This window comes from Onychomys torridus, chromosome 11 (assembly GCF_903995425.1).
Source record: "Onychomys torridus chromosome 11, mOncTor1.1, whole genome shotgun sequence".
Taxonomy (NCBI): Eukaryota; Metazoa; Chordata; class Mammalia; order Rodentia; family Cricetidae; genus Onychomys; species Onychomys torridus.
Window position 1 is genome coordinate 40,607,619 of NC_050453.1, and position 16,271 is coordinate 40,623,889.

Sequence of the window (16,271 nt, forward strand, 5' to 3'; positions counted from 1 at the left end):
AGTTTGCATAACCCCTAAGTGACCTGCCCTATGGAATTTGCAGTCTTGCTTAGGGCACAGTATGAGTATGACCCATACATACAGCAAAGAAAATAAATGCTAAGGAATTTGGCATTTTAAAAATGCAGGGTAGGTGTGGACCAAGCTTGTGTATCTCAGAATACACAATGAAGGAGACGTTGCCTATAATGGAATCTGAAGTCCTTAGCCTGACTCCTAGTACTTCCCTGAGCCTGAATCCACCCTCTTTTCCAGCCTCACCTCCTACGATTCATTTCCATAATCAAACTGGTTTGCCTGCACCACGCTTCTCTTACTCCACAGCTGGGTTTTCTCTGCTGTTGACAGTGTCTCCTTTCTTCTCTGCCTCTTCAAATCCTAACCGTGTTCCAGATCTGGCTCATGTTTCTCAAAACTTTCCCAGCCCAGGCCAGCCTCCCATGCCCCCACCCTCCCCAAATTCACAGCACTCCATGTCCCAGGACTCATGGCCTGGAAGGTCATTTAAAGATTTATTTTATTTTTGTTTTATGTGTACTAGTGTTTTGCCTGCATGTGTGTGTGTGTTTCATCACGTGCCTGCCTATTCCCTCAGAGGCTGGAAGAGGGCATCAGTTCTCTTGGAACTGGAGTTACATTTGGTTGTGAGCTCTGTGTGGGTGCTGGAGATTGCACCTGGTCTTCTGTAAGAGGAACAAGTGCTCTTAACCACTGAAGTGGCTTTCCAGGCCCTTATGACAGCTTCTTGACTTGGACCCTTCTTGACCTTTGACCTCTTTGTGTAGTATACCTCAAACTACTTTATGCTCTCTATGAGAGGTGACATTTTATATATCCTTCAGCATCTAGCTCAGGGTCTGGAATATGGTCAATGATCAATAGCTATTTGTCAAAGGAATGATAGGTGAAAACTTTTTAAGACATTTATTTATTTATTGCTGTGGGGGTGCATGCATGCAGCAGGAGTCATGCGTGCACATGGAAGTCAGAGGACAATTTTCTAGAGTCAATTCTGTCCTTTCACCATGTGCATCTAGGGGATCGAACTCAGCTCACCGGGCTTGGCAGCAAACACCCTAACCAACTAACCTGTCTTGCTAGCCTTAGAAAATGTCTTACTGTTTAACTTTGTTTCTTCATTTGTTCACTTGAAGGAGTAGGGAGGGTCTATATGGGACTTTCTGAACATGGTATCCCTTAAATTGCCTCTCCTTCAGACTGGTAAATATCTCCAGTTTATATACTATAAAAATGGGATTCAAAGATGTTTGAAGTCATCAATAATGAGAAGAGTTGGGGGTGAACATTGGTGTGCCTGGCTGGGAATACCGCACTTGCCCTCTCTTGCGCATGCGCTAAGCTCTCTGCCTCCTCCACCTGAACACCTGCCGTGAGAACTGCTGTTGAGTTTCTTCCTGACAGCCTGTTACATGACTTTCCTCATCACTCTGTGCAATCTCCCCACTTTAAAGCCAACCTTCAAAGGCGTTTTTCCTGGACCCCAATACAGGTTTTATTTCCATGAAATTCCCATATAACTCTTAGCATCAAATTTCCCTCCCATCTTTTAGACCTATAATATCTCACTTACCTTTTAACATCCAGCTAAAATGAGTATTTCCTCCTTGAATTTTCCTGTGACCATACTCTATAACAAAGTTAAACATTCCTGGTTCTGAGTCTCATGGCCCACAGACTCTTTCACAGTTTAGAACTCCATGTGACTGTCCTCCTGCACAAATAACAGTGTGAACAGTGTGTTTACGCCACCATTAACATGAATATTTAAATAATGCATTTTGCTTGATATTAGGATGACTAAGGCCAATGGAAATAGGAATTTGTTTGGCCCTGCTATCATTTTATAGAACCAGCAATTAATAGACGGTTCATGATTGACATATCTCATTTATGCAGTACTTGACTGTCTATCTACTCCCTTTTAGTCCTCCATCTTGCTCTTTTTTCTTCGCTCTCCTTTCTTTGTTTCCCTTTGCCCACTCAAGGACCTGTTGAGGTACCTAAGGCTAACAGTAACCAGGCCCTAAGGAAGAGGAAGAATGCCTTTACTGTCTCTGCCCTCCCCCCACAGCCCTTCCCTGCTTCGGCCTCAGGGCTGATCTTTGACCAGTAGTAAGTCTTAATTATCAAAACCAAGAGTTTCATTGTTTACTGGATGGTCTACAATTGATGGCTTACAGCTTGGGTATCAGCCCGGCTCCCATCCCCTCACCTTCAGCCTCATTTTTCCTGTCCCCTCTTTCCTGCTCCCAATGCTCTCAGTTCTTCCAGAGTCCAGCTGCTGAACTCCAAATCTGAGACATCTGGCTCTTGAACCCTTTCCTTAAGAACAGCCAGTGGTTGTCCTTCTCACCCAGACCCAGACCCTCACTCTTCTATCCCTAAGAAACCCAACCATCACCAAGAACTCTGCCTCTGGGAACTGGGTAACATGTGGCTGCAGGAGGGACCTTTGGGTCCCACATGTCCCACATGTCTCTGTAGAAAAGCCTCTACAGAGCTTGTGCAAGAAGATCAAAGGCAACCCAGGGAGTCAAGGAAATAAGTGAGGAGGTGGAAGAATAATGTTGGCACTCTCTTGGGAGAACAAACAAAATTCCCTATCTGATTCAGTTTGGGGTTTCATAGAGCTCATGTGGAACTACTTGTTTTCTTTTGTATCAAAATATACCTAGGCCAGGTATGGAGCACAGGCCTTTAATCCCAGCACTTAGGAGACAGAGGTGGGCAGATCTTTATGAATTCTAGGCCAGCCTGGTCTACATTGTGAGTTCCAGGATGTCCAGGGCTACATAGAAGGACCTTGTCACCAAAGGGGGAAAAATTAATAATAATAATAATAATAATAATAATAATAATAATACAGAAAAAACACCATACACCCACATAGTTTTAGGCCTTTGTCCCAGCTATCAGGTAACTAGCTGGTACTCTCTCCCAATGGAAGCTCAAGGTCAAGGGTGGGGGACAATGAGCAGATACAAAGCATCCTTCTATGCTCACCTCGCCCCAGGTATCTTGTTCCACAATCTGCCTACAGATCTCAACTGGAGAGTCTGTTCCCCAATAGGGGGATGCCTATTCCCTCTGCCTTCCTGATGTGTGGGTAAGTGGGGTTTGAGTGAGGATGTAACTGTTCTTAATGCTAATTCAATATTAATTCTAGATAAGAATGTTGCTTGAGTCTTGTAAGGCAATTGTCTGTGAAATGTTAACTACTGCTTTTGAAGATAATTTTCATGAGAAATACTCAGAAGGGAATGTCAACGGATTGGATATCAAATAACAGATGCCATATGTCATGGGCAAAGATAAAGACAAGAAGAGATGAACAAAGAGCAAAAAAATTCACCAAGATGCCAAGAGGTTGTTGTAGCTGGATTTTCTCTAGTCCTGCCTGGGCCGCAGCCGCTCAGACCCAAATAAACATACAGAGACTTATATTACTTATAAATTGTATGGCCATGGCAGGCTTCTTGTTATCTAGTTCTTATATCTTATATTAACCCATTTCTATTCATCTATAAGTTGCTACATGGCTTGTGGCTTACCGGTACTTTACATCTTGCTTCTCATGGTGGCAGCATCTCCTGACTCAGCCTTCCACTTCCCAGAATTTTCCTACTTATCCCACCTATACTATACTTCCTGCCTGGCTACTGACCAATCAGTGTTTTATTTGTCAATCAATCAGAGCAATACATTCATAGCATACAGAAAGATATCCCCAGCAGGTTGTCTCTAAGCTGTAGACTTGGGGCCCCTTTCCTTGTTTCTGGGTTGTCCAGTTGTTTAATATGAGCAAGCATAGATCTTAGCATGAGTGGGAGGAATCACTGCTGAAATCTATTTTCCCAATGTAGAATACGTTTCCTCACATCATCGCATTAGGAAATCTCTGTGAAAGCCGAGAGCCAGACATAATGACTCACATCTGTAATTCCAGCACTTGGAAGACTGAGGCAGGAGGATTGCCATAAATTCTAGGTTAGCTCAGGCTACACAGTGAGTTCCAGACCAACTTGGGCTATGTCGTAAGACCCCATCTCAAAATAAAACCTGATAAATGAGAGAAGGAGGAAGAGGAGAAGGAGGAAGGAGAGGGAGGAGGAGGAGAAACTAGCAGTTTGTACAAAGGCCTCCAGCCACTGCTACCCTGAGACACAGGCTCTCCTCTTCCCTATTGTTCAACAGTGTCCAGTAAAGGCCTTCACTTTATCTGAGGTCAGAGGGCAAGCTGAAGGTCACATGGGAGAGATTGCTCAGACAGGCATGCCTGCAGGAAGAAGGCTCAGAGATAGACCCAAGCTGACAAGGGCTCCACAAGCACAGGTTACCCCAAAACTTGCTCCAGAGATGCCTAGGGAGTCAGAGGGACGCCAAGAAGGAACTGTCTCATACAGCATGAAAACGGTCCCCATTCGGGAGCTGGCAGGCTTCCAAGGCAGGAAAGAGTGTCCAGGAGAGCAGGTCAGGTTAGCCCAGGCTCAGCTCAGAGGCTCAGCTCAGAGGCTCGACTCCTGCTACAGCTCCAAGCTTTCTACTTCTTGTCTGATATTTCCAGCTGCCTTTCTGCTTCTCTTCTCTCCTTCACCAACCTCCAGCCCCCACCCCACACCACCCCACACCACCCCACACCACCCCACACCACCCTAATTGCATCACCCTCTGAGCTTGCTCACCCTACCCCACCCCCACACGCACCCCTAGGGGCCTGCAGCTGTGGCTAGGTTGCCCTGGTGACAGTCACACTCCAGTTTTGGAAAAGGGAACTAACTTACGAAGTTAGTCAGGGAGGAAGCTAGCTAGCTAGGGTCGAGCATGGTGAGGACAGGACAGAGATACGGAGCTTGTGCTAGACTCCTTGGAACTGCAGAAAGTGATTGAGCATGTCTAGGCCCAATGCCTCGCACACCCCCATGTCTGTTGTCTCTTGAGCAACACTCATGCAGGGTCTAGAGAGGTTTGCTTTCTGAGGAGAGAAGCTGACTGGAGAGAGGAGGGGGAAGGGCAGGTACAGAAGTGTGGTAACAGGGTAAGCCCAGCACTGGAGAGACAAATCTCTGTAAAAATCAGGCCAGCTAGGGCTGCATAGTGAGACCTATCTCAAAATAAACAAATAAAATATGGCTAATCCTGTGACGAGAACTGCCCGCTCTTTCTCATCATCCTGTAGAGTCCTCAGGAAAAGATAATTAGAGAATACTGACAAGAGAGGTTTAAGAAGTTTAACTGCATACCTAAGAGCTAAGTGTGTGTGTGTGTGTGTGTGTGTGTGTGTGTGTGTGTGTGTGTGTGTGAGAGAGAGAGAGAGAGAGAGAGAGAGAGAGAGAGAGAGAGAGAGAGAGAGTCGCTGCAAGGTCAGGCCAGGCCAGGGTACATATGTAGGAAGGCCCTGTTTATTGTTGTTATTGTTTGGTTGATTTTCTTTCTTTTTTGTTTTTCGAGACAGGGTTTCTCTGTGTAGCTCTGGCTGTCCTGGAACTCATTCTATAGACCAGGCTGGCCTCAAACTCAGAGATTGCTTGCCCCAGGGTCCCTAGTGCTGGGACTGAAGGTGTGTACCACCACTGCTTGGCTGGAAAGCCCTGTTTGAGAACACACTCTCTCTCTCTCTCTCTCTCTCTCTCTCTCTCTCTCTCTCTCTCTCTCTCTCTGAAAGCACTAGGGATTGAACTCAAAGCCCTATGGTGTGTGGAGTGTGTAAGTTCTCAAATGTGTGCATACACACACACACACACACACACACACACACACACACACACACACGCACGTAGAAAGTGCAGCGGGTGCTGTGCAAAGGGGAAATCTTCCTGGAGCGTGAGATTATTGCAGCCTCTGGAGGGAAAGAGCTAGATTTAATCCCAGATACTTGGTAGGCTGAGGCAAAAGAACAAGAGAAGTCAATCTCCCTGGGCTGCACAGTGAATTAATTCAAGGCTGCCCAAGCAACCTAGTGAGAGCCGATCTCAAAATGAAAGGTACAAGGGGGCTGAGGATATAGCTCAGTGCTGGAGTGCTTGCCTAATGTGTGAGATCCTAAATTCAAGACCCAGAAATTAAATGCCTAACTAATTGTTAAAGAATTCAGGAAAATTCATCAAGTCTTGAGGCAGTGGTTCTCAACCTTCCTAATGCTTCAGCCCTTTAAAACAGTTCCTATGTTGTGATGACCCCCAACCATAAGATTATTTTGTTGCTATTTCATAACTGTAATTTTGCTACTTTTAGGAACTGTAATATAAATAACTGATACTTGACCCCCAAGGGGTTGAGAACTGCCATCTTAAAAGATTCTGCGCCATTATGATTCTCAGCTGGATGATACTCTGCTCTTGGGTCTCCTTTGTCTGCAAGTTTTCTCATAGAAAATTTGACCCATATGTAATAAAACTGTGTCATGGCAAAAAGCTGTAACCTGTCACTCACCATTTCCATGGCAACAACACATTTGCTATGGCAGCGTGTGATGGCAGGATGACCACAAACTTCAGAACCAGGTGCTTGGCAAAAGCCTGGCATGAGTTTTCACTGGGCAACCATCTGTAAAGCAGGCAACCCTGTTCCTCCATGCATGGCTGTTGTGAGAAATGATGAGAGGCTCTCTATCCCCTGCTACAGCTGAATGCATGGCACGCACTTGGCACTCTGTAGGTGTGCTTGCTGGTTTTTGTCAGCTTGACATAAACCTAGACATATCTGGGAAGAAGGACTCTTAATTGAGAAAAGTACCTCCATACAATTGGCCTGTAGGCAAGTCTATAGGGCATTTTCTTCATTAGTGATTGATGTAGGAGAGCCCAGACTACTGTGGATGGTGTGTATAAGAAAACAGGCTAAGCAAGCCATAGGGAGCAAGCCAATACAAAGCACCCCTCCATGGCCTCCTCAGCACTTCCTATCTCCAGGCTTTTGCCATGCTTGAGTTTCTCCCTTGGCTTTCCTGGATGATGGAGTACAAGCTATAAGATAAATAAACCATTTCCTCCCCACGTTGCTTCTGGTCATGATGTTCTGTTGTAGTAACAGAAACCATAAGACAGTAGGAGAAGGATGCTGTGATCCTATCAGCAGTCAACACCCTCTATAGTAGTTTACTCCAAATATAATTATTCTGAATGGCGGGTTGTCTATGCCTGTACTGCCCTGAATGAGCCCTGGTCTGTCTGGTCTCAGAAGCAATAACAAACTGCCTCAGATCGGAGTCAGAACTACAGTATGGACTTTGGGTCAAAATCTACCAGCTGCACACTGAGTGTGATTCTCAGTTTTACACCTTTTTGGTGGAGGGAGATGTCTGAAGTTCCACTCAGAAAATGGAGCCAGGGGGATTAGAAGTTCAAGGTCATTCTCAGTTGTATGTCGACTTCCAGGCCAGCCTGGGCTAAGTGAGATTCGGTCACAAATAAACAACAACAATAACAAAATCCACATAAAATATGTATCTCTCAGATCTCAGTGTCCACACATGGTTTTCCTGAAAGGCAGTCACATTCATCCATTTACATGTCTTCTTCAGCTGCTATGGTACTTCAGTGGCAGAGCTGAGTCAGTGCCACAGAGACCCTGGGGTTAACAAAGCCTAGCACACTTCCTGTCCCTACAGAAGAGAGTAGCCAATCCTCCATTAGGATCAATAGGCCAATGCCAGCCTGGCTCACCATCTCCAGACTGACACAATATTTTCCCCTCAATCACGGAAAGGTCCTCCCTCACCAGCGCGCGCGCGCGCGCGCGCGCGCGCGCGCGCACACACACACACACACACACACACACACACACACACACACACACTCCCTGGTTCCTTCATCAGGATGTTGTTAACACCAGTTGGCCTCCACTCTGGAAAGTGTAAGACAGGATTAGGCTGTAAAGTATGGCTGTTATTTTCTAACAAGCACTCGGGGGTGGTGCAATTCCAGTCACCCCTACAGAAACCTACTCAATGTGCCCTTTGTTCTCAGGGCCCTTGATCTCTCATTCTTATTACAGTTTCTCAGGGCCTGCTGTGTCCTATTTGAACTGGCTCAGCTGGAGAAATGGAAAAAAAAAAAAAAAAGAGCAGGCTTCCTCCACACCTTCAATCAGACTGGAGAGAGGTCAAAAAGAAGAAAATGAGGAAAAGAAGAAGCATTAAAATACATACTTACGCAGTGTTCCCGGTGTACCAGGCACTTCCACAGAATAGGGTAATTGTCCTAGTTAGGGTTACTATTGCTGTGATAAAACACCATGGCCAAAGGTAAGTTGGGGAGGAAAGGGTTTATTTGGCTTACACTTCTACATCACTGTTCATCACCAAAGGAAGTCAGGACAGGAACTCAAACAGGGCAGGATCCTGGAGGCAGGAGCTGATGCAGAGACCATGGAGGGGTGCTGCTTGCTGGCTTGCTCCCCGTGGTTTGCTCAGCCTACTTTCTTGTAGAACCCAGGACTACCAGCCCAAGGAATAACACCACCCACAGTGGGCTGGGCTCTCCCCTATCAAACGCTAATTAAGAAAATGCCCTACTGACTTGCCTACAGCCTGACCTATGAAAGCATTTTCTCAACTGAGACCCCCTCCTCTCTGATGACTCCAGCCTGTGTAAAGTTGACGTAAAACTAGCCAGCACTGTAATGAATAAGAAAAGGTCCCTGGGAGAGCAGGAGAAAAAAGAAAAAAACTTTGTAAGACAATGGAATAAATGCTATAATAAAAGTATGGACAGCATGAAGGAGGGGAAAAATTCATTGTGTTACAGTCCTGAAGAGGAATATTAGAAGAAATCACAGGGCTGGGCGGTGGTGGTGCATGCTTTTAATCCCAGCACTCAGGAGGCAGAGCCAGGTGGATCTCTATGAGTTCAAGGCCAGCCTGGTCTACAGAGTGAGATCCAGGACAGGAAGTAAAACTACACAGAGAAATCCAGTCTTGAATACCAAAAAAAAAAAAGTGTGGGGAGGGGACTAGAGAGATGGCTCAGCGGTTAAGAATACTAACTGCTCTTCCAGAGGTCCTGAGTTCAATTCCCAGCACCCACATGGTAGCTCACAACCATTAGTAATGAGATCTGACACCCTCTTCTGTCACACAGGCAGAACACTGTATACATAATAAATAAATAAAAATTCTTTAAAAAAGAAAGAAAGGAAAGAAAAAGAAGAAATCATAGGAAGGGGACAGCCTTGTCACAAGAGACCCTGAATAATGGAGAAGCTGCTGAGGTGACTAAGAGGGGAGGGCCAGAGACATCACAGCCCACCAAGTCAGGTCACATATACACATTTGAGCAGGAGGGTGGGCAGGAGTGGACTCCAAGAAAGAAGCTGGGATTGCATTGTAAAGGACTTTCTGTGCCTCTGCCTAGGAGCAAAGCTCCACGCTAGAAGGGATGAAAAGATCTTCAAAGATTGGAAAAGGAGAGAGAATCTAGTTTGTGTTTTCACGGTTATTGTCAGTTGCAATATGCAGGGATTTACTGTCATGGAGAAAGCTTGAACTTAAATAAACAGATGGGGGCTGGTGAGAGATGCTTTCTGCTCTTCCAGAGGACCCAAGTTCAATTCCCAGTACCCACATTAGGCAGCTCACAATCACCTGTATCTCCAGCTTGTCTTAATTTCATAGGCACCTGCACACATGTGACATTTACTCACATAAGTAAAATAAAAAGAAATCTTGAAAAGTAAATAAGCAGGTCATGGGCAGCAGAGGAGGTTGGTAAGCAGAAAGGTCATGATATAGAGTCAATAAGACCTTATGACATATTAAACTTAGATTAAGGGAAAGAAAGAGATCAAGGAAGAAGCCTGGTCTCTGAAAGGGGCAGACAGATAGTGGTGCCCAGTTTTGAAAGAGTAAATGACAGAAGAGCAATATTTCAACAGGGGATAGAAAAGTACTTGGGCGTGATGAATTTGGTAGTTGACTTGCAGCATGACAGTTTGGAGTTGCACAGGTCTAGTAGACAGTTAATGATAGTGTGGGGTTAGCTCAGAAATATACAGCTACAGATATGAATTTAAGAACTATCAGGAAGTGGGGGAGACTAGAGAGATGGTTCAGTAGTCAAAAGCACCAGCTGCTCTTTCAGAGGACCTAGGTTCAATCCCTGGCATCCCCATGGCAATTCACAATCTCTGTAACTCCAGTTCCAGGGTATCTGATGCCCTTTTCTGGACCCTGCAAGCACCAGGCATGAATGTGGTGCACAGGCATACATGCAGGCAAATCACCCATCCACATAAAATAAAGTTAAATTAAAAATGAAGAAAAAGAATTGCTGGGGGCCAGGCATGGTGGCTATGCCTTTAATCACAGAGTTTGAAAGGCAGAGGGAGGTGGATCTCTGTGAGTTCGAGGCCAGTCTAATCTGTGTGGTGAGTTGTAGGCCAACCAGTGCGTGGTAGTTTGAATGAGAATAGCCCTCATTGGCTCACATGTTTGAATGTTTTATACATAATTGGTGGAACTACTTGGGAAGATTTCAGAGGTGTGGACATTTTAAAGAAAGTAAGTCACTGGGCAGGCTTTGAGGTTTCAGAAGTCTCATGCCTTTCCAGTGTGCTCTCTACCTCCTGCTTGCGTTTGGAGATCGGAGCGCTCGGCTGTTCCTGCCACTGTGCCTTCACTCTACTATCACGGACTCTAACTCTCTGGAACCACAAGCCCATTCTTAGTTTATAAATTGCCTTGGTCATAGGGTTTTATCACAGCAATACAAAAGTAACTAATACCCGGGGTTACACAGAGTCCTAAAATAATAACGATAGCAGTGGCAGGCCAGCAAGGATTAAGTGTTTGCTTCACAAGTCAAACTGCTTGAGTTCAATCCCCAGAACCCACGTGTCTTAGTCAATGTTCTATAGCTGTTAAGAGACAACAGCAACTCTTATAAAGGAAAGTATTTAATTAGGGCTGGCTTACAGTTTCAGAAGGTTGGTCCATTATCGGCATGGCAGGAAGCATGGTGGCACACAGATAGACCTCGTGCTGGAGGAGCTAAGAAGCCTACATCCAGATCCGCAGGCAGCAAGAGAGAGAGAGAGAGACCCTGGGCCTGGCTTGAGCATTTAAAACCCCAAAGCCCATCTCCTCTCTCTCCTTCCTCCCTTCCTTTCTCCCCTTCCCTCCTCCCCATCCCCTATGACACACTTCCTCCAACAAAGCAACACCTCCTAATCTCTCTCAAGTAGTGCCACTCCCTAATGGCCAAGCATTCAAATATATGAGCCTATGGGGGCCATTGTTGGGGAATATTATTTTAAAGTGTGTTGCCTTTTTTCCTACTGCTTTTGTTAACAATGCCAAGATGGGTTTGATTAAATAAAATTAACCTGCAAGCAGGAAGCTGAGTCAACAAGTAGCTGAAAGGAAGAAACCACAAGTAGCAAGTGTTTTTGAAGTGGGGGCTGAGAGGACACTGGGATTTTTGGAAGACTCCAGCAAAGGGAGAAGGTTAGCTACTTGCTATTTAGCCTCCCTGAGTGAGCACAATTTCACCTAAACCGTTGACTCATGAGTTCTTTAGATTTAGATAAAGTTTCCCTTGGTAGCTTTGAAAGAGTCGGTGCCTGGGGGAACAGAATCCCCTTAGGCTGCAGCTCTTATGGCCAAACCGCAGCGGATAGCAGCGGAGTTGCAGTTGCTGTTTTGGACAGCCTTGGCTTAAGAGGCAGACACTGTAAAAAAATAAAAAACAACAGGCCACTCCAAAACAAACCACCACAGATGGTGTAAAGCAGAACCCAGAAGGAAAGGGCACCAATGCCATGGAGAAGAGTCCCCAAACTCTCTCCTCCAGAGAGAAGGAGCAAAGGAATAATATGCAAAGATTAAAACCTCCTCACACCATGGATTCCCACGAGGCATACTAATTGGAGAGTCATAAAAATCCACTGGTCTCTTTCCAGAGCATAGGCGCGGGCTAGTGACCTGGGAAGCGGGGATGATTTAGAGTCAGGTTGCTGTTTTTTATAGCACCAAGAAGAACCTGCTATGCTGCAGAGGGGGGACCGGCCTCAACACTGGCAGAATGGAGTGGTGCGAACAGGAGAGGACCTTGCAGGGCTCCCAAGACTGGGTTTGAAGAACCGGAAACAGAGATGGAGGCACACACAAGAAGCAGCAGTTCGGCCGTTCTCTGCTTCCTTCGCTTTTCCCGCTCCCTTCTCTCTTTTTTCAACATCAGTTGTCTGTCTTGGAAAACATCTGTGTGCTGTGTGATCTGGAAACAGACCAGTTGGTTCTTGTGACTCTCCAAGGTGTGACATTGAGTCTTATTCGGGAACTTGTGAGTTGCAGGGCTTTCACGCTTGCAGATGTGTTCCTCCATGAAGCATCCTGCTGTGGGCAGGACTTAAGCCATAAACCCCATGGCAGCAATTTCTCTGTATGGAGATCTGCCGTGAGCTGGGAAAGAGCCCGCCTTCTTCTCTCTGCAGTATATGGCACGCTGCCCCCAAAGAAGAAAAACCGTGGCCAAACTGCCAAGCATCGCTTCTAACACAAGTTCTCATTTTTGTTTAGCTGCAGCCAAACAGTAAGGAGTTCAGAAAAATAAGGCGCCAGGCTACTGGCAAGCTGGGATCTACTTCCAGGTCTACGAATAATCAATCCCTGAGCCCTAGCTAATGGAGAGAGAGGTTTTCACACTCCAGTTTGACTTTCTGACAATATTAATAAGTAACTTGCTTAAACCTCTGACGGTACCCTCTTGACCTACTCCTTGTATTTTACAGAACTATCTAGAATTTAAGTGTGTCAGACCCCATGGATATTATTCTAATATCGCTAAATATGCAAATGACTCAGATTGGGAAGTACTATACAATGACTTAAAACTATAAGCCTGCTGCAACAGAACCTCATAATAGGAGAGAACCGATCCTAATGCACCAAGCCCTCCTTATCATTTTATAATTATAAAAATAAATATTAAAAATTTAACCTGTCATCAAAGGAGAGCATTAAAAGAATGAGAAAGCATTCTTTTGTTTATTTAAATTCCTTAGACATCAGTAAGCAAAGCAAGAAACAAAAGAGTGCAAAAATTGGGCAGAAAACTAGGGGTCTGGAGAGATCGCTCAGTGATTAAGAGCACTGGCTGAGCCAGGCAGTGGTGGCACACGCCTTTAATCCCAGCACTCGGGAGGCAGAGGCAGGTGGATCTTTGTGAGTTCGAGGCCAGCCTGGTCTACAGCACAAGATCCAGGAAAGGCGCAAAGCTACACAGAGAAACCCTGTCTCCAAAAACAAAAACAAACAAACAAACAAAAACTGCTCTTGTAGAGGACCCAGGTTCAATCCCCAGAATCCACATGGTAGCTCAGAACCATTTCTGACTCCTGTTCCAGAGAATCTCTTCTGGCCTGTGTAGATGCCAGGCATGTTTGTGTTGCAATCATACATGTAGCCAAAACACCTCCACATATAAAATATTTAATAATAATAAAACTTATAATTACACCTTCTTTATTAGCGGTAGTATTGTGACACACTATATACATTTGGTTCATTTGTTGCTTGTTTTTCTAGACAGTCTTGCCATATTTCCCAGGCTAGTCTTGAACTCTGAGTTCAAATGACCCTCCCACCTTAGCCATGAAGTACTGGGATGTCAGGCACAGACCACCAGCACTAGAACTAGAATATTTTTGTTGAATTGTTTTTCTCTAATAAGGATATTCCCTCAAGGCAAGTTCATAGTTTTTTAATCCTAGCATGGCTTTTGACATAATTAAGATTACAAATTGGATATAAATAGTTCTTTTGAGCCATGGTTGATTCTGTTTTGATTATCGAAAATGTTGTCACAATAATGACTTCATCTAGTCTAGCTCTCCACCCATCTGAGTCCTGTGTGATGAATGAACCCCTATTCTCAGGACTTACAAGTGCTCCAACAGAAACATAACAGGAATGATTGCTGCCTCTACCTCAACCATTCCAGAAAGTTCACAACCTCATTTTCTTCATCCTCCTGGGACTACCTCAGAAAGTTGATCTTTGCCCAAGCCAGACTCCTCTTTCTGCACACATCATATTCTTTGAAAAAAAAAAATCTTCGAAGTTCCCAGGCGTGGACAGAAGAGGCCTTTAAAGTAAAAAGGAGGAATCACCTCATGGAGCCAAGGCGGTAGATGAGCAGGAACAATCAAAGAGGTACCAAAGCTCTTAGCAATGACTTCCAGTTAGTCTCTTGGGGACTGGATCACAGTCCAGGGCTGAGAATCTAAGAATATTCCCTTTCTTTCCTTTCAACTTCATTAAGAAAAAAGCATTTAGAAATTGTATTGAAGGCTGACAAGATAGCTCGGGGGCCACAAAGGAACTCTGCTGCCCAGCCAGCTAATCTGAGTTCAATCCCTGAAAGCTACAGAGTTGAACTCCTGAAAACGGTCCTCTGAACTCCATGTGTGTCCTGTGGCACATGCACACCCCCTTCTACACTAAGTTAATTCATTTGATTTTTAAAAATGATATTAAGTTATTGCCTTACCAAGTCTTTAAGGACCTAAAAGACAATGGAGAAGCCAATGTTGAAGAAAGATATATGTATATATAAACCCAGATATGTCCTGAGTGCAGGTAGTAGACTAGATAGTGAATAAGTCATTGCTTTAAAGGACTTACAGTTTATTATGGATAAGCAGTAATAGCTATTACCAAGTGTGGTGGCACACACCTTTAATCCCAGCACTCAGTAGACAGAGAGGGATCTCTGTGAGTTCGAGGCCAGCCTTGCATACATTTGAGTTCCAGAACAGCCAGAGCTACACAGTGAAACCCTGTCTCAAAAACTCAATAAACAGATAACAACAATAAATAGCTGTGATGTTGTGGAATATCAGTTGAAGATGTGTTACCTTCATTTATGCTGTGGAATATTTGTTTAATGATGCAAAGATGTGTTGCATTATTTTATGTTGCATTTGTTTAACTCTATGAAGCTGTGTTACTTTGCCTGCCTAAAATACCTGATTGGTCTAATAAAGAGCTGAACGGCCAATAACAAAGCAGGGGAGAGACAGGCGGGGCTGCCAGGCAGAGAGAATACATGGCAGAGAGAAGAGAGAGGATTGAGAAAAGGAGGAGAGTAGGACACCACGGTTCAGCCACCCAGCAACACAGCCGGCCACCGAGTAAGAAGGAAAGAAATATAGAATAGAAAAAGGTAAAACCCAGAGGCAAAAGGTAGACAGGATAAGTTAAGTTATCAAACCTGGCTAGAAGTAAGCCAACTAAGGTGGGGCATTCATTAGTAAGAATACATCTCCATGTATTTATTTGGGAGCTGGGTGGCAGGTCCCCCAAAGAGCAAAGAGTTAAAAACAACAACAACAATGTAATAACAGCTTCATTTATTTAATGCTAGAATTCCATATGATATTGTGCAAAGCATTTTAAAATATATTTTCAATATATGTTTTAATAGTTACAATATATAACAATATATGATACTGTATTAAATAATATATATGTTGTTACACTGGCTTCTTTATACCATAGCTGTTATTTATTTGTGGCACTATTTACCGGGCAAGAGAGAACACACGGTACAACAAAACCCACTATAAGAGTTTCATTAGGAGAGGGAAAGGGGGAACGTGAATAGGCCTACAGGAAATGAATAGTGCAGAGAGGGGTGGGGAGCAGGTGGAGCCTGCTTTTATGGGTCACCTCACACAAGCACATATGGGCTTATGTAGCTATGCCACGCATGTGCACAGGTTATCTGATCACCATGTGTACAGATTACATGACCGTGCAATGCACAGATTATGCAGGACATAAGGCCCTGTAGTGACTAAGCATTTTGTTTGGTTGCTGGACAGTACGTGTGTGGCCATGCAGCTGTAAAGTGGCTAGGAATGATAACATTCCACCCTTTTTATTATTATAAGAAGTAGGGGGGTTGGGGATTTAGCTCAGTAGTAGAGCGTTTGCCTAGCAAGCACAAGGCCCTGGGTTCAGTCCTCAGCTCTGAAAAAAAAAAAAAAAGAAGTAGGGGGTTAGGAATAGCAGGTAAATGGGAATGGGGGAGACTTGTCTCCTGGAACTGCTTCCAGCTGATTTGGTGGGCATGGGTTAATTTTGGGGGGTGTGGAGGGGGGCTTTTCTTGAGGTAGCCAGATGTTCTGAGGTAGGCTGAATCGTCTTTTTTGGGGGTGGGGAGGGGTTGAGACAGGGTTTCTCTGTAGCTTTGGAGCCTTTCCTGGACTAGCTCTGTAGACCAGGCTGGCCTCGAACTCACAGAGATCCACCT